Raw genomic sequence first — 20,081 nt, 5'->3', positions numbered from 1 at the left:
TCTAGGAAATGGTTATACTTTTTCTTTAATTTCAACTACCCTGCGACATGAATTCAGCCAGTGACAATTTGATTCCCTTAGATCTGCCACTCGTGTACTGGTTTTAAGTTTACTACCCAAGCTACATGGGAGAGTAACTAAAGAGATCAGTGGGTTTTTCTGAATGTGCACACCTTCCCTCTGCATGTTCCCATTGCCACATCTGCCTCTGCAGGTCTCTGCTGTGGTGGGACAGCTGTGTGAATTCCTGCTTCTTCAATCAGACCCTTTTTGCCTGAAACAGGCAGGTTGCACCACCACAAAAAAGGACACAGAAAGCACAAAATGCGTAAGAATAAATGCATACAAAGAAAATTGTGTTCTGCTTATATGGGAAAGAACCCCTCCAGAAATCAAAATCCACATCTGCTGTGTCCCTACCAGCAAGTCAATCTGGGAGGCAGATGTTACCTGTGATGAATATGTCTGATATCTAAATGAAAACGAGGCAGGTTTACCTGTCCTCTTCCTCTGCTCACAATTCAGAAGGTGTGCAGGAGACTGCTAGAGGGTTTGAAATGGTTGGTAGTTTTCATGACACCTCCATCCAGCTGAACAGCCAGGAGGTTTAAACTGTGAGGGCAATCCCAGAAGATTTTGTAAACTTAGTGCTATCTTGACTTGCAAGTAAGAGTCTGTCACATTTACCAAAGAGCATATCTTCTCTCTCACCACGAGTATAATGTGTTGCTTATTTTCTGTCCTAGCCTGTAATTTCTTTACCTCATAACTGAATTTCCTATTGTGTGTTCAAAAAATTTTATTTTATCAGGAATACATATTTTTACAACAGGAAAACATTGATGAACTATTTAATTACTTAATTGTGAGTTGCTTGAAAAAGCAAATCCTCCTTAACCAAAATTCTGAAGTGGTTCAGCACTAAGCTGTGTTTTGCTGTGATGCTATACTGTCTTCATGAAAGCTGTTGTCAGGTAATCTGATGTGCTGATGCTTTGCAGGACCCAAATCTCCTGTATGAACTGTGCCTCCTCTGGAGCCTGCAAAATCTCCCCCGGACAAGCCACATAAGGCAAAATGGGAAGCAAGAGAGTCTGGCTCACAGTGAATAACATAACCAAACAAAAATGCAGGTCTCATCAGACACTGTGACACAATATCCATAGGGATCTTACTATTGAGCTGACCTGACTCAAGAGATTTAGTACCAGTTTAAAAATCAAACTGTTCTGCCCCTTTTGTAGTCTGTTTTTCTTGCTTGTTTCTTTAAAACACTTTGAAATGCACATTCATTTTTTTCAGGATCATGACAAATGATGAAATACTGGTAAAAATATAAGAGAGCTGAATAACCTTAATCCTTTTCTTTCACTAGTGTCTGCCTTTTTTAGTTATTTATATAGAGTTATAAGCCATCTGAGAACAGCTGTTCATTGTTATTTGTCTAAGGACCAAAAATGTGGTAAAAGTGTAAAAGAAATAACAAATTACATGCAAATTGTCAACAAACACACAGGTCCTGGAGGTTGTGAGGTTTGGCAGCTTCTGCAGTATCCACAGCAGTTTGGATTTAAACTCCCTCTGGAGTGATCCCATCTGGTTCTGCAAAACAGATAGTATTAATAGCAGCCAAAAGCAAAACTCCCCTTAAGATTCTAGGATTAAAAGAGCATGGAATGGCTATTAGAGGAAAAGAGTCTTACCTTGATAACAAATACAAAACAACATTTACAGCTTGGAAGGAATATAAAAAATTACATTTAATTCTGTGTTTTGGTACCGACAAGAATTCCTCTGCTACTTAAGCTAGATAATATGGACTTTCAATAAAATCATTTGACTCATAAAATGTCTCATTTAAAGAGAAAAAAAATCAATAAGTCCAACTTCCCATGTGCTTTTACTTTACTGTCTCTATTTAAATCAGTATTTTGACTACACCACTGCCAAAGACTACCAATGTAATATTTTCTATAGAGGGAATTGTAGAAAAAAATTGGAATGTTTTGAATGTGTAGGAGACAGGGGAAGAGGAATTTTTAAAGGAAATTACATTCTCTGGCTGCCAAAATAAATGAACTTTGCAGAAATAAGAATGTGCTCTTGATCAGATTCTGACTTTGAAAGCGGCAGGAAAACAGCTTAAAATTGAACATACACAGAAAAAACTAGGCCTTGGTACTAAGTAGCACACGTCACAGCATTCATTGTAAGTTTGCATCTGTAAAGCACTCTAAAGGCAGTAAAAAAACTTAAAGGAAGTACAAATTAATTATTTCTTCAGTTTTGAAGGCTAATTCAGATAGTGCATGTCACATGACTCAATAATGTTAGTTATTTGTAATTTACTAGGTGCTCGAGGAGTCTAGGATTTGAGAAAACATTAATAGCATCTGAACATCCAAACCTTACAAGCCCAGGCATAATACAATAGATGACAGTTTGTAAAAAATACCTGACAGAAATACAAAAAAAAAAAAGAAATATAATGAAATGACCAGCAGTACTTTCTGCTTATTATAAGTCCACCATCTTCAAGATTCTGGTAAATAAACTGAAGATGTCTTTAGAAAAACCACAAGGTGGTTTTGTGTATTTTTATGGGGAATTCTAGCTTGGTACACATGCACTGTCCAAATTTATATGGGATGAAAGGACCTACATAAGCACTGTATGCAATTAAACACCCTTTTTAATGTATGGCTTTTCTACAATGACCGTTCTCCGAGAGTTATTATTTATACCCTTTATTCCTTCATCCCTGTTCCCTACCTGACTGTCTGCTAGAGGCCCTGTGGGGGATTCTGCCTACCAGAGAGATAAGACAATTAGTGTAAGACAAGTAGTGTTTGCTCGCTGACTGCAAAATATGACCTCTGTGACTAAAACTCCAGACAAACATAAATACTGATGGGAAGGCAATTATTTACAGCTGAAGTGTGACTGAGGTACTCAGAAGACTTCAAAGTTGGTGCTTCCCTGGGCTCTGTGCTATAAAAACCCTCAGTACTCAGAAGGAGATTCAGAAACATGCAAGGACAAATCCCAGGCAGAGGAGCCCAAAGAGCTTTATCGGTTTCCACAAGTTATAAGTGTGCTCATTGTCATATGCTAATGTGATTAAGTGCGCCAGTGATGAAACTCTTCAGATTTTCAGAAGACGTATTGGATGCTGAAACAACAAGGACAAAATCCTGTGACCAACAAAATGATACAAAAGAAGTTTACATAGAACCTTGAGCTGAAACACAAAGGTCTGAAGTTACTTTTTGTGCTGTGAGTTGGTCATGGGCAAGCTAGCTACTGTGAGGAGGGAGCGGAGATGAGACACTGGGTGTGCTGGACCTTTCAGCAACCTGTATGTGACACGAAGCCCTGATTTAATCACCTGCCTCCTCACTGTGGTGGAGGGTTGTTTACCGTACATGTTGCGCTGTGTTGGTCCGATATGTAGAAACATTTCAAGCACCTTAACTTAGGGCCTTGCCTGTGTGTTCATAAAGCATGCTGCAAAGCTGCAGCAGAGGCTTGGGTTCTGCTGTGGGGTGAGCCCTCCCTTGGTTGTACCTCCTAAGTGGTACCTTTCTTGTCGTTTCAGTTACTCTCCCGAGAGTTTCTGCAGATTACTCCCCAGCCTTCCCTCACCCTCTGTGCTGCTGTGCTCCTGTGGGACATGAAGGTACTGGCACAGCATGAATGAGACACAGCCTAGCCCATGATGTGGACATTTTTGAGGGTGCTCCCTTGACAGCTGAACTCCTTGAGGGTGTATATCTGTCTGCTCCTCCTCATAATCCTCAGTCATTTCAGATAGTTTTCTAATAGTTGGGTTGTGATTTTTTTTTTTATTTTTGTTTTATTTTTTCTTTTCTTTCTTTTTTTTCAGGATGATCCTTTATCATGAGGTTTTTTCTTCTATTTCAGCTTTTTCATCCTTTCTTTCATTTGGCGGAATCTTATGTGCTTTCCTGTCACATATTTTGTTTCATTTTCTGAAGAAATGGCATCTCAAGGTATTTATCCAGTCTGCAAGTGCCAGTTTTTCAGATCACCAGTAGCTTCACGGACCGTGAACAAAAGGGACTAAAATGCCTCAGCACAGTTCACATGATTCAATTTCACCTGAATAAAATCAGTCTCTGTCCAGTCATAATGCAGGAGATAACCACTTGATGTATTTATTTATTGGTACATAAGAAAGGTCTGTCTTGAAGGAAAGCTACAGATATAAGGATAATTGGAAGAGCAGAGAGAATAAAATAAATGCTGATGATTTGTTCTTGGCACGTTAGAGTGACTCAGCAGCCCTTCTCTGCACAAGATCTGCACACACGGAAGAAAGTGCTAAGACTGACAGATATAAGCTGACTACTTATTGACAGGTTTTGCTCAGAATATGGGTGTGTGATACATCCACCCACATTCGAAGCCCAGCCACAACAGAAGCTCTGTTACCCTTCCAAGTAAAGCTTCCCCAAATATTATGAAATGTAAATACAACTCTGCTGACTATGAGTTTTAGTTACCCCTACAATTGCTCACTAAGAAACAAAACTAAGCAAATGACAGTAATCTAACAAAAAGCAGACATGAAGAGCTGTGACAAGAAAATAAGATTTTTCTAATGTTACCATTTTTAATAACCTAAAATATTAAAGGGAAAAAAAGGAATAAAAATTAAACATATTGACCAAAATATGTTTAGTTTGTTGACCATTTCAATAAATCAGGAAGTGACATAGGTTGAAAACTAGAACTTGGCTATTTTCAGAAATTGAGAATTTACTTAAAAAGAAACTTACCTTAACCTTTAATTTAGCTTTGCAGAAACAAAAGAAGAAATACGTATGGAAATCCAATCCTGATTGTGATAAATATGCAGGGTTTTTCTTGTTTGTTTGTTTTTTTTGTCATGCAGTTCAAGTTGGCTACTCTGTATTCTGAAGGAACTTATGTCCATGTGAATGTTATCACTAGTACATTAATATGCAATACCTAGACATTTTTTTTTTCATGCTAATGAATGCTAACATTATGTATGGATTATTTTTTCTTTTAATCCAGAGTAGATCATTAGATTATCTAGCATGGCCTTTTATATAACCAAATAATAGTTACAATCTACTTATTCTTTCCTTCAACTTATAACTTAATTGATCTTCTAACTAGAGGAAAAGGCTAAACATAAAGACAAATATTTGCTGGGTGCACATTGCTGCAATGATACAACTTAGTGATTTGTTTTTTTTAATTAAAATTGCTCATCTTTAATACTTGACCAGGAATTTTTATTTTGCATTTTTCAATGGATTGAAGATCTTTCTGCAAGTATGTCACCATGGCTTAGTCTTCTGAACAGCTAAAAAGATTGAGTTCCTTAACTTTACCAGGATTCAGTCTAGTATTTGGATTTTTAAGGAGAGTTTTTTTTAAAAAAAAATTACTTGTGACTGCCTGAGGATAGGTCTCAGGAGTGTAATAAAGACATGTAATATCACCTTCTCAATTTTTTGGTCTCTGTTTGGGTGTAGACAGTGAGGAAAATATTAGGGAGGAATTTGGTTTTGAAAGGTGAAGATATTTCATCTTCATGAAGAGCTACACAGTAACTCAGCCACTCCATCTCCTGTGCAAGAAGCAGGGAATTCTCTCAGGCAAAAATCCTCTCAAAATTTGCTTTGGAAAATGCCTAGTTCCTCATGGCTTTCTGGAAGCCTTATTAAAATTTCAACTAATAATAATAATAAAAAAGTTAATTAAATCTGAAGTGGATTAAGTCTTCTAGTGGCCTATTCCAAATGACAAATAAGAGATTTTCTGAAATTAGCAGATGAAGCTGAGACTGTTCTGTGGAACTTCAAGCTGAATATTCGCCTGAATATTCACCTTATCTACAAAGTATTGCATCATCAGGAGCACTGGTTGTATTTTCCCTAAGAAGGAAACAGGAATGAAGTGTAGAATTTGAAAGAAAACAAAGGCAAAATTATTTTCTGCCTTTTAAAGTACCTCTCTAATGCACTGAGAGGGTATTTATTCTCTAACAATTCATTGTATACCACAGAAAAATCACCAGTAGACAGAGCATGATTCCTGTGATATCAGTGAGACTTTTGCCATTGATCTCAATGGTACTGGAATCTCACCTTGGTGAGAGATGACTTTTGTTTTCTTTTTTTTTTTTCTTCCACTCTTAAAAACACTATTTTATGAAAGCAAAATCAGAGATTATTTGGACAGTGGAGCTGTAGATTTCAACCTAAAATGCTTGAGAATGCAGTTACCTATGGCACAGAAAGTTCCACTATCAGAAACATTTCGTGAAAGTTTTTCTATTAATTTTATTTTGCTGTAGTCAATTACCATCTTAAGTCAAACAGTAAATATTGTACAGAGTTGTCTTGAAGAAAAGAAGTCAATATTTTTCACCCCTAGGAATACTGGAGCTTTAAGGGAGACTCTGAATTGCATGTACCTAAATAATGTGTCTTTGTTTAAGATGTAAGTAGTTACCAGTAATTCTACAAACTACTTAGTACAGTTTTACTGAGTTCCTTTTCACTGCTAGGTTTTCTTTAGGACACAACTAAATGAATTATCCAAAAGACTCACATGTAAAACGGAATTGTTTTAAAAATTCTATGCTTAATCCCACGGCAAAAATTCTTCATTATAAGGATCATGATACATGCCCTCTAAAATTGTCATATAAACTTTGACCACTTCATTTTTAAATATACAAATATGTAGTAAAATCTTGTCTGTCCGAGGTAGGTGATTAATCCAGATACTGACATTCAGATGCTTTTAAAAAAGAGTTGAATGGGATTTGAATGTGGTGGAGGTCTTGAACTCTTCTCTCTGCAAACTGCTACAAAAAGCTTTTGCAAAAGTTTCAAATAGTAACGTTATATACTGCAAAGTCTGACTTTCAGTTTCACAGGTTAACCCTTTAATATACAGCTGTGCCTCCAGGTCTGTGTGTCCCAGCATGTGTGTGTATGTGTGCACCATGATGAACCTTCTAGCATTACAAAGAAGATTTCCAATACGGTTTGGTAACAGTTTGGTGTCCAGAGTCTATCAGAGCATGGGCTTTCATATAAACCACAACTCCCTGTAAGACTCCAGCCCCAGGAGCTGCTGGCTCACGGGCTTGGTTAGGAGTTTTACTTTGTATATATAGGGTTCTTTAATACCTCAAGATAGCATCAAGAGAATAAGCCACGGACTTGTTCCCAAGACATTTCTTTATTAATTTAGGAGAGTAAATAAGGGAACTTGGTCAAAGTTCAAAGGGACATCACACAGGCTAGAGAAAAATGTTCCACCACAATACTGACTCAGTATATACTATTAACCCACAACCCTTATGTCAAAATCCAACCAATCCACAACCCTTAAGTCAAGATCCAATAAATCCACAACTCTTAAGTCAAGATCCAATCCCTCCAGCTCCAAGCCACCCTAAGCATCAAGAAAGGAGTAAAGAAAGAAGCAGAGGGAGCAAGAAGAGAGCAGGAGAAAGAAGGAGAGACAGATAATATAACTTTATAGAAGACCAGCTCTCAAGGTCAATGGCAGGGCTGCAATATGAGGCAAACCCACGTCTGTGGTTTTATCTGCTCTGGTCCCAGTGACCAAACCCTCCAGGTGAGGCCTCTGACCCACTGGTCACTCTGGGGTTCCAGGGCAGGGTGAGGGGCAGTGTTATCACTATCTCTGCCAATCTGAGATGGATTAGGGGCTCCAGGACATGTGGTGTGTTATAGTTTTCCTGGGCTGTTTGTGATTGACAGCTACTCCAGGGCTTTCCCATCTGGGCTCCAGAGGCTGCCATGAGGGATATGACACCACCCCACCTCCCTGGGGTTTGACCCATCCCTTCCCACTCCATACACACACACACTCCTCACAAGGTAGTTCTGACCCAATAATTACTGACCTGGTGCCTAAAATCCTCTAAATGAGAAACTAAGATCTGAGTCAGCAAATCTGAAACATCAAAGCATAAAATTCTACTATTGAAGCAAAGGAGCTGCATTTTTATCTTGTACACAGCCTGAAAACAGAAATGGAGATGCCACTAGGCAAAGATGAGACTTTGCATGTACCCCAGACGGAATTTCTTTCAGATTCAATTGCAAATGGAGAAATTTGTACTTTAGCCAAAAAAAGTACCTGGAGAATTCAGATTATGTCCTTTAATTATCTGAGGAGTAGTCCAGGAGAAGCTGAGTTTTTGACAATGCTAGAGATAAATGCTTGATACTCACATAACGAGAAATATTTTCTAGTGGTTTAGCTTCAATTCCATGATTATGCTATTTTGTATCTCTTCAGTCAAAAGGCTGAAGAATTGTTCTGCCAATTACCCATGATTACTGGAGTTTCTGCCTGTCTCTTTCTGTCACTAATTTAGGTCAAATTTTCTGAGTAAGAGATAATGCCTCAGGCTTGCTCCTGAGATGGAAAGGATAAGATATTTAAAGTTTATCTTGACCCTCCAGGTATTACAGTAATCCACTCTAATGCATCCTTGAGGGCTGTGATTGCTTCATTCCTTTTGTAACTTAAGATAAGTGATATAATATTACTTAATGAAAGTATTTTTGTCTAACTTTTTCTCTGCTACTTAAGGTCAAAGAATGCTAGACAAAGTCAAAGATGGTAAGAAGAAGAAAAAAATATTATACATTTTCCATGACACATGTTTTCATTCTCTTTAGAGACCAGATAATCTTCCTGTGGTACACTTTATAATAGTTGAATAATGTACCCAAATAGTCTTCTATGCTTGGTGCTTGAACAATAGAGAAAAATCAAAAGGAGAAAAGTAGAGCAAACGTGTAGCATTGGTAATGAACTATCCCAGCTCTTATAAGTCCCTGTGGAGATTTTTGCATTTGGAAGGAAATAGACAGCTCTTAAAAAAAACCCCAAAAAACAAAACAGCAAAAAACCATCCAAATCCAAGCCACTGATATTCAAATGATGAAGAAACATGGGGTGACAGGAACAGGAATTAAGAAATAGTCATTGTCTCTTCCTCACTGAGCCCCTGGCTGTACTGTGTAGGCTGCTGAAAGAATTGCCATTAAAGAAGATACTTGAAACAAAAAAGGGAACATTTTCAATACAAATATTTAGTCAAATTAATAAATGTTTGTTTATAAGCATTTGCAAGAAAGAGTATTTAAGGTGAACGAGATTGGTGGTAACAAGGGCTGAATGGTGTCCTGCTGTGACTTGGAGTGAAGAGGCATACAGGAGACTGGTGACTCAGAGAAGTTGCATCTGACAGTGTATTGATTTTGGCTGGGGTTAATTTTCTTCACAGTGGCTAGAATGGTGATATGTTTTGGGTTTGTGCTGAAAACAGTGTTTAGAGTATAGAGATATTTTAGTTACTGCTGAGCAGGGCTTACACAGAGCCAAAGTTTTTTCTGATTTTCGTACTGCCACATTGGTGAGGAGACTGGGGGTGCATGGGAAGTTGGAGGAGACACAGCTGGGACAGGTGGCCCAAACTGACCAAAGGAATATTCCATATAATATGACATCATGCTGGGCATATAAAGTGGTGTGAAGAAGGAGAAAGTGGGGGACCTTCAAAGTGATGGCATTTGACTTCCCAAGTCACTATTATGCATGAAGGAGCCCAGATTTCCTAGGGATTGCTGAACACCTACCTGCCCATGGGAAGCAGTGAATTAATTCCTCGTTTTCCTTTGCTTGTATGTGCAGCTTTTTCTTTCCTTATTAAACTGTTCTTATCTAACCCACAAGTTTTCTACCTTTTACCCTTCCGATGTTCTTCCTGATTCCACTGTTGGGGAAGTGAGTGAGTGGCTGTCTGGTACTTGGTTGCTGGCTGGCATCAACAGACAGCTATAGCAAGAAGAAAGGGTCCCTTTCTGTCATTTTGGTGAATCAAGAGGAATATGCAATAATTTTGTGAAAAACTCTAGTAAAAGTGTATTGTTCTGTCAAGGCCATAGTGTGTAAGGCTGACTTAGTAAAGGATGAGACTTTAATGTGAATTTTGGTAGTGAGGGTGAATATTAATTATGACAGAACTACTAGGATTCAGGATGGAGTTTTTCAAATGGACAGTGTCACTAGAGATTGCACAAAGATTTCTCTTTGTTCACATTCGACACACCAGAAATTGTAGGAAAACCCAATGTTTGGGTTAGGATCAGTATTTCTAAAGGAGGGAAAAAAATTCTATAGAGTCTCCCAAATCAGTGCTGATGCAGAAGCATTTAGAGGCCTTACCTCTGGAGACACTTGGGATGCAGATGCCAGTTACTGCAAGCAGCATTACAGAAAATCTTCCTTCACTTACATGATGTACTTACATGATCTTTCCTCACTTAAGAATTTAGACTAAACAGTTCATAGTATAAACTGTGTCTTAGTTTGAAAAAGCTTCCCCCCTGGAGTTGGAAAGTAGTTAACCCCAGGGAATGGTGTTCTTGGTGTTGAGCCAATCAGGCTGCCCCTGTGAAATTAACATATTACACAGGCCCGAAAAGGAGACCTGGAATTACGTAGCTGGAAGGAGAGGCAGCCATGGCTTGAGACACCACATGTTAGAGCTGAGGGGCCAGTGAGCCCCGCTGGGGGACAAGGCCCCCGTCCCCCTGGCCGGGACCACGGGAAACCCGGTGTAATGTTAAAACTGAACTGGGCGCCGTGGCCAAAGGCTGGGGGAGTTTCTCCACCGTGAGTAGGCAGCAGAAGATGCTGAAACGGCAGCATAGGCAGCACTGAATAGAGAGCTGTGGCTGAAAGCCAAGAAGACAGCCAGCGAGCAGCAAGATGGCATGGACCAGGCTGAGAGATGCAGAGATGTCCTGCAGAGAGGGAGAGCAGGCAACAGAGCAAAGAAAGCTTAGCAGAGACTGTTTTGGGGTAAGATTGAAATTAAATCCCCAAAACCTTTAGACCCTCCTCAGAAGGAGGGGTGGGCTTCCATTTGAAGGGAGTTCCAAAATGCAACAGCAGCTAGAGAGAGAGAGAGAGAGAGAGGAGCTGAGAGCTTGGAGACGTCCTGTGAGCCGGACCGGGACAGTCAGACCAAGGAGTGCAGGGGAAGTGGCCCTCCCCTGCCACGTTTGTAGCTGAGACGGAGCAAAGGAGCTCTGTTAGAATGCTTGGGGCAAGAACTGAACTGAGAGCACCTAAACCATTCTGACTTAGGGGAACTTGATCCCTTGAGGAGAGGGACTTTCATGGAACGCCTTGCACTTCGTGATATGACTGTGGTGAAGTGAGCTTTGTCCCTGCTTTTGCAGTCCGCGGGAGAGAGATCTTCAATTGGAGCCGAAGGGCTGAGAGGAGTGAGAGAAAAACTCCTGCGTTGTAGTGAAAAGAGAGAGAGAGAGAGAGAGATATTTTCCAGCTACGACAAATTGAAACTGCTGCCTCGAAGATAAAGGAGAGACTATGTTGCTCTGAAAGTGGAAAATATTTTTTCTTCTTTCCTTCTGGACATTTATAGAGGGAAAGAGGAATGATCTATGTATGTATATTGCTTTACCATAGGAGAAATAGTTAAAATTGTTGTACATATATGTATTTTAGTATTGTGTTAGTAATAAATTTTAATATAATTTCCCCATGCTATTAGTTGTGTTATGTCTGAAAACTTCTCTCACATTGAGACAAATTGTGGGAGATTTGGGAATTGAATTTTTGGAGAGTTCAAACTACGACAAGCTGTCATATATGTTTGTACATGTGTGTACACAACCTTTGGTCAAATATTACCTGGGTTTCAGTTAATTTTCTTTATGTGAATCAAGTATGAAATAACATTTGCACACTATTCACTGGGGACAGTTTTGTATGCTTTGCAGACACACTGACATCTCAGTGACACACAAGAGACTTTTCACAGCAGTGTGATTGTACAGAACCAGCAGAGCTACAATACATGTGCAATGAAAATGTGAACTCCAGGAAGGATTTACAGCTTCCATTTACTTAATACTACCTGGAATTCATTGTATCTGGATTATAGGTTGTGTTAGTGTTAGAGTAATGGTAATAAATCCAATGTCATCATATGTTTTTCAGACAAAAAAATGAGCAAAACCAAGGTGTAGTAATCCCCAGACGAAAGACACTAATGCTGTGCAGAGCTGGAGCCATGAACACCTGAGTGTATCTGTGTGACTTGTGCCCAGCCAGTTTGTTCTTTCTGTACCAATGCCATTGCTTATGTGAATATAGCATACAAGCTGGCATGTTTTTGACAGCCTCTCCACCAAATCAATGTGCTGCAGAAAGCACTGTCTACATGACAACTGAATAACAGTCTGAGGTTCATCGTGGTTTTACTGTCAGGGGGAAAAATACACACACTGTTTCAGCAAAGCACTGAAATTATCTTGCCAGTAAGACCAGTAAAAGAAGCAACCGAAAAGCAATTAAAAGCAATTACAAAGTGTTAATCGTCTCCCTTTATATTGAGTTAGAGGGCAGCAGGTACTTTCCATGAAGTACAGAAAGAGCTTAGATATATATAATTTTAGAACTTTGTGGAATTGCGAGCTGCCTCAGAAGACTATTACTTGAAATCAAATAGTTTTGAAAAACAAAAGGGAAGCTGGGGTACCCCATATAACAATTCATGCAATGAATGTGGCTTATTCCAGAATCTGAGAGATTCAGGTAAACAGTAAGAAGTGTGCTTGTTTAGTCTGGCAGGCTGCTGTCTCATTATCATACTTCTGCCAGAGTTCCTAAAGGGAAGATTCCTCTCTCACAGTTGAAGGTAAGACACTAGCCCTTGCAAAGTAAAAGTTTTAGCAACTGCAAGAGGATAACTTCTCAGCCTTGGAAAACAAAGATGCTCCTATGGAGAAGGAGCATGAGGAATGGGCTGTGATGGGTGGGGAGGAAGCAGCCTGCTTGCAATGCATCATGTCTATTTTACTATTGTAACAACTGATGAATCGTACCTCAGAACAGCAGATGGGGATTATCCAAACTGAAAAGAATTGATGGCCTTTGTCATGAGGTGAAGACTATACAAAAGCAACATGTGAGCAAGACCTTCGCTGTATCTGTCCATCACTTGGGGGCCATACACACACAGAAGCATGCAGAATTGTGAGTCCACAGAGAATTCACTCCATACAAAGATGCTGGAAGGTCAGAGCAAGCACCCAGTCAGCTGGGGCCACGGCTCTAGTGGGAGCTGTAGGGAAGGTGAGACACTGGGCTGGACTGGGGTGACTGTGAAGTCAGCGAATGTCCCAGAATAGAGGTGTAAAGCTCTAGACTGAAATTTCTGTCTACCCACTACAATACTCCTACTTAATAAATAAATTGTAAATTTTAAGTCCATAGATGGTGCACGTCTCTCCTTTCAGTGATCTCACTTCTAATTTCCCCTGTGAAATCCTGGCTGAAAAGTCATGCTGTGACATTCATTATGCTGAAAAGATGTATTTTTATTCTGGAAACTGCAAAACACTGGGGAAAACTTACAGAGTGACTGGAAACTTGTTTGAAGAGAGGAAAGCTCTGACAGAAAAGCTGAATCTGTCATTGAAATAGGGAATTACAAAAAATAAGTGTTCCTTTTGCCAGTCTAAAGCTACTCTACCTCAGATTTGGGAGTTTCTCCATAAACTTCAGAAAACTCAGTGCACTGGGTGACAAAAGGAACAATTAGTCAGTTACTGGGAGCCACAGAGGGTAAGCAAGTCTCTAATGTGCCATTTATTTTTTATAGTCAAGTATAAGTTTATACATAGATCACATTGATTTTTTAAGGAAATAAATTATCAATCTTTAAGCTGCACTCTTTTATACTTACATTTATTTGAAGAACATCTTTCTGAATCTTCTAATTTCCTCTTAAAGGTACTTATGGTTTTAAAAAATGCTTGTAGATTCTCTTTAAAACACATTGTTTATCAAAGCAACTAAGGCAGATATTTTGCTAAAAGATATGTACAGGGATTACATTAGATGAAGATAATCTCTGAAAGCAAGAGAGGACACTATATAGTGCTGAAAGAAGAAGACTTACCCTTCATTTTATGAATACTGAGTTGAAGATAAAATCAAATGAGATCTTGGTGACTAAAATGTGAGTTACATAGAAGTATTGCAAAATCCTCTGTGAAATTTGTCAGGAAACATTTTATGTTTTCTACTAAAACATGTTTTGCGAAAGTTTAATGCCCAGATATAAAAAACTGGCATCTATTTTGCTAGTTTAAAATTACAGTGTCTATCTCACATCTATTTTTAGATATAGAAAACTATATCTAAGGAAAATTAATACAAGGATTCTTCATTTTCATTGAGAGACCAAGAAATTTGAAGTTAAAATTTCCAACTTTAGTTATTATGAAACAAATTTATACAGCAGTAAATTTCACTCTCAGAATATTTCTGTGTGGAAATTGTTACCCCTAGAGACATTACACAGCTCAAAAAAACATAGAAAGAAATATAAATTAACCTTTATAATCACGTATCAAATCTTATTTACAAATCTCTAATTCAGTAACATAGATAATAGCAGTCATGCCTCACTTCTCCCTAAACACTGATTCTTCAAGATTCTAGAATTCCCACTTAGCGTTGAAAAGCACGATTAAATACCACAAAATCTTAGCTTCTTGATGAACAGTAGGTTCATTTCCTTTACAGATTGACCTTGGCTCAGATCATAGACTTATTTCCTTCTTATGGAAAAAGTAACTGATATTGTCATCCCAAATTGTTATACCTAGTTTCAAACATGCAGAAATTCACAGAGAAAAAAACCCCTCTTATATATACTTTTTAAGTCCTCAAAAGAAAAAAATGTCCTTTGCTCTCTTTTCCTTCGGTAGCAGTTTTACCAATAAATTTAGAATATGTCACTTATGTGCCCTGCTCTTCAGGAGATGCTGCTCTTAGTTAGTAAATGAAGTGGCACAGATATTTCTCACCAGTGAGAGTGCTGCTAAGGATGACTGCCATAAAGAAGAAAGACAATGGATGTCCTAGTAATCAGCCAATACAGAAAAGGTGACTATAAAAAAGTTCATTATCATGTGAAAAGGTCTGAGAATTTAATTGAAACCCATCTGTTTCCTCCATATTTTTATAGCGTTTATCACAGTTGACTTTCAGACTATAAGATATTCCTTAATGATAAAAATTGTCACTCACCATTGTCATATTTCTTATTTTCAGGGCTTTACATGTTAGAAACCTGCAGCCAAACATGAAGCATCAGTGGAAATGTACAGGGCAAACATTTTATACACTACATTTCACCACAGAGTGAGGTTTTCTGGTTGAGTACTAAACACTAAACAACAAGTTTTATGTTGGACACACTGACATACTCTTCGTTGTAATGTCATGGGCTGTTGCTAATATGACCAAACTCAACAGTAAATAGTGTGTAGCACTCTAAATTAACTAAATCCGTATTTATTTATTTATTTGAAATGAAGTCAAATATTGTTGCATTTACAGTAAATCTCAGATCATGCAACTCATTCCCTTCAAATAAATAAACATTTACAATGAGATTGGCACCTTTGCCAACAACAGGAACTCACAGCTTGCAAGGGTGAGAAATGTCATAGCTTTGGTACACGTTTAGGCCTTTAAGGTCCACATTCTAAATGTAAAGATGCTGGCATACTGACTAGACAACCATGGGGCAAATTTAGACAAAAAATTAGCACATTTCTCTATAGTAATTCTATGATGTGTGTGATTTATGTTCTGCTTTCACATATTTTGCTTGCAAATGAACTCTCGTGAATGACAAGTTCCAGGTTGTGGTCGCAATTGCTCATTAGAAAAAGTATCTCTACATCATGCCCCATTCAGGCAAGCAAATTGAATGTACCAGTGTCAGTAAAATCTAACCTAGGGAATCAAACTCTATATATGATAAAAAATCTTTCTTTTTGGGCTATAGTTTTCATGTTGTTGTATTTGTCTTGGGATGTGGAGGAGTTTTCGTCATGTGTTTAATGCTTTGTAGTGGGTGGCTGTGAGGGCGATGGAACAGGAAAACAAAGGTCTGAGCTGATAGGATTACAAATGCCTGAGCTGCAAGCTAGCTCTATTTTTGCATGCCACTGGTCCTTCAGCAGAGCCCTGTGGGTAACAGACATTTTTCAATCATTATCCCAGTTAGATTCTAGGGAAAATTTTATTTTTAATAGCATACTGTAACCAGGCCTCTTACAGTGACTTATTATGTTTTAAAAGTGTTAATTATACTGTAAAGCCTTGTGCAAAATTAAGTCTCATCCTTAGCATTGTTCTGATTTCTCTGGTGTCAAAATAACAGTAGGTACTGTTGGAAATGTTTGGTAAGTTCTGCAGGAAGCCTGGTTGAATTTAGTACAGAGCTATCATTCTGCTATTTAGCTGCAATTTATTTAGTTCCATGCTTAGTCTGACTTCTTGGAAGCATAAGACTATTCTTTCAGGGACAACTCTCAGGAGTAAAGAACAACAAATATACCTGGGACCTGTCACTTACTTGTTTATTATAGCTGTTCCTAATGTGCCTGCTGAATTGCCCCTCAGAGCACCTTAACTGTGCTGAGCTATAGCACGGACATATTTAGAAAAACTCCTGATGAAAGGGAGAATGGTGGCAAACAGAACATCCTACCTACATGTATGCTGCTGAGGATACAGAAGATCTTTCAATTCCAACAAAAATATATTCTGATTACAACTGAAATACTTGCTACTTTCCTAGTAAAAAGCACAATATTTTCACCTGCACCTGGGCATACCAGTGTGAGACAAAATCCACTCTTGGCATTCTTTCCTAGCATATTGTAAACAGAAAATAATGGTATGGAATGATTCCTACCCTTAACTATCACTTAAGTGGTAAAACATGAACAAATTGTCACACTTCCTATAGATAAAATTTTATCTCTTATTTCATACTGTTGCAAGCACTTTTGGGTCACCATCCAGAAATAAGTAAGCCATAAACAAAATAATTGATTTTTGTTTGGAGAGTAACAATTTCTCAAGGACAGTTTATAGGGAAATCCATTTGCATTTCACAGGTCAATGGGCTTCAGAAATTTCACAGCTCTAAATAAAATAATTGAAATGAAACCCTGATTATATATTCAAGATATAGAAAAAGACCTTGATGATAGTTTTATAGGACCATATTTCTTGAACTCTTGGGAGGTTTTTAGCGTTTTTTTTCTTTGTAAATAACTATAACTATGATGTGATAGACTTGAAGAGAGATGACTTGTAGTTCTATCACAGCAGTCTATCCATAAGGCCTGTCCTTCAGTTCCTGGGGTTGGTGTGCTCAGAGCAACCTTAATCCCTGTTTCAGTTTCTCATCTGTGAAATGGGGGTGATTTATTCCTTCTTATATTCTTTATCCACTTGGTTTCTTGAGCTCTGAAGAATAGGAAATGTCTTTTTCTTTGTGGATAAGCAACATGTTGTACAATCCAGCCTTGAAACTGAATTAAATTCTTGCAGCTCAGGAAGCCCTTGTGAAGTGAGGAAATTCACTGACAACTGCAGTTTACAATCTTATAAACTGAAATAAAATACATAACTGTAATACATGGTATCAATACAGTTTTACTGCATTATACAACAGTGTAGTTCAACACACCACAGGATTTTTATTACTGCAGTTCAACTTGGCCACAGCCAGATGATCCTCTCCACATGCAGCTTGTTCAGCATAAAATAATTTTTTTATAATATTGCTTCATGAGTAAATTCTTTTCTTCATATTATAAATCCCACTAACAGATAAAGTCAGGTTCAGCACAAATGGAGACAACAAATTAAAAAATAAATAAATTTGTTACTACAAATTCGTGGATCAGAAGAGAAAAATAATCTGAACTTTCTTTATTCTTTTGACTTTCCATTCTTTCTTTATTTCATATGTATTATTACTCGAGGGAAAATTCTTACCTTTTTAACTCAAGCTCCCTAGAAAACCTAAGTGCTTTTGGACACTGCTGTGTGAGTTACAAGATTAAAGTTTGCCAGTGGCTAACTGGTATATAAATTTCAGGAAATGGAATATACATTCCTAATTTTGTCTCAGTTCTTTTTACTAGGGTTCAAGACTTCAAAATTATTTTGCCATACTCAAATTACAGATTAGATTGTTTGACTAATAAAACATTAGAAGGTATGAGGTGAAAGTAATTAAAGAAACAGGATCTATTTTACAAGAATGTATTTTATCTCATGAAAAAATTTTACAATATGAATCTCTAATACCACCAACATAAAATCTAATGTATTAACATGGAATAAACCTGTAGTTCAAGTTGGTTATATGGTAGAAGAATGGGATTATTTCAAAAGTCAGATATTTAAGTATCCTACAGTCTAAAAGCAGAGTAATGTAAGGAACATTATGGAATGGGATTGCATGTTACCTTAGTAGGGAAATATTAAAAAAAAAGATAATTGGTCTTATTAATAATAAGCCTATATTTTATGATACAGATTTCAGAGTACAAAAACAGTGAGGACATATAGTTTCTTCCCAACAAATGGGACACGGGGAGTAATCATCAAGCAGCAAAATCTATCAGCAGTAGGATATTTTAGATTTTGTATCTGGCACGCTTGGATATGTCCCATTACAAAATACACATTGTTAATAAACAAGACAAAAGTCTGTAATGTTCAAGTATAGAGCAACACCACTTATTAAAATGAACAGACATGTAGAACCTTTATGCTGCGATTTTATTTTTTTTTAGCACAGATCTAGATAGGGGACTCCTTTATGTTTTAAGTTGTTATCAGTCTGGGTAAAAAGGGAAGGTGACTGATATGAGCATCCTGTGTGCTGGACTCATCTGCTGTTACAGTTCTTATTCAGGGATGAAATATTTCACTTGCTCTCAGCACTGTTCTCTGAAAGCATAAAAATTAATGCAGAAATTTTACTCAATGAAACTTTCAAGCCAGGAGACTAGTTGTTATCAGCATTGCATTTACTGTTCTTCATATAAATGTTCAAATTGAATAACTTGGGGACTTACTTTTTCCAGCATCCCAAATGAGCATATTCTGTATAACAATTTTTCATATGTTCTTGAATCAGCAGACTGCCTGTTAATTGCCTGAAACATTCCCAAATTGGCCATTAGGAAAATGAACCTCTACAATACTTTAATTTTTCCTCTCCCCTCTCTCCATGTTACCAATCCTCAGCTGAGAAATGAAATGACAGAATATTCTCATTTTGTGGCACCTTTCAGTTCTCCACCTGGTAGACCAGGCATCAACACATTCAGTGCCTTGAAAATACTCTCTAAAATATTTCTTCCCATATTTGTCTGTAAAAAAACGTAGTGCCTTGCTAGACACTAGTATTATCTGCCATGTAACTGCACTGCTGAAGTTTTCCAAAAAACATTACCCATATGTTAAGGTATTCCCTTAGCTTCCCGATTAATAATAAAATTTCTAATTACATCCCTGCTAACTGAGGATGCTGTGCATCGTTACAAATGAGTTACCTGCTGGAGGTACCTTTTGGGGCCAAACTTCAAGTAACTTACTGTCTGCACATTCTTTCTGATTTTGCTAACATTAGCTGGGCCATGCTACAAGCTTTATATCCCAACTACAGGCTTTAAGTCACTTTAGGGACAGTAACTACTAGTGGCCCTTTGTCTTCAGCTGCAAAGGAATTGTTCCAGAAGAACGCATCTTGGCTGAGGTAGCCTGATTTAAGCACATGCCTCCAACACACACAGGGTTACTAACACTAGGGTCTATTTACAAAAAAACCTACAACAACCAAAACAACCATCTTGCTACAGACAATACAGTGTAGCTTCAGTATGAAATAAGTGTTATCGTTAGGAGAGGTCAGTAGCTGATTCCTCTCAGCCTACAAACTACTTAAAATCAGAAAAAGTTTTGCAGCTGACAGTGTCTTTTCCCATAGGCTCATATTTCTACCATTCCTGAGACTCCCCCAGCCAAAATAAAAAGAATTATCGTGTTTTTTTTTTTTTTTTCCCAAATGATTTAATTTAACCCCTTTTTTTCTGTCATGC

Source organism: Chiroxiphia lanceolata, chromosome Z (genome assembly GCF_009829145.1).
Source record: "Chiroxiphia lanceolata isolate bChiLan1 chromosome Z, bChiLan1.pri, whole genome shotgun sequence".
Lineage (NCBI taxonomy): Eukaryota > Metazoa > Chordata > Aves > Passeriformes > Pipridae > Chiroxiphia > Chiroxiphia lanceolata.
The sequence above is the reverse complement of the archived record's forward strand: the minus strand, read 5'-3'. Positions refer to the sequence as shown.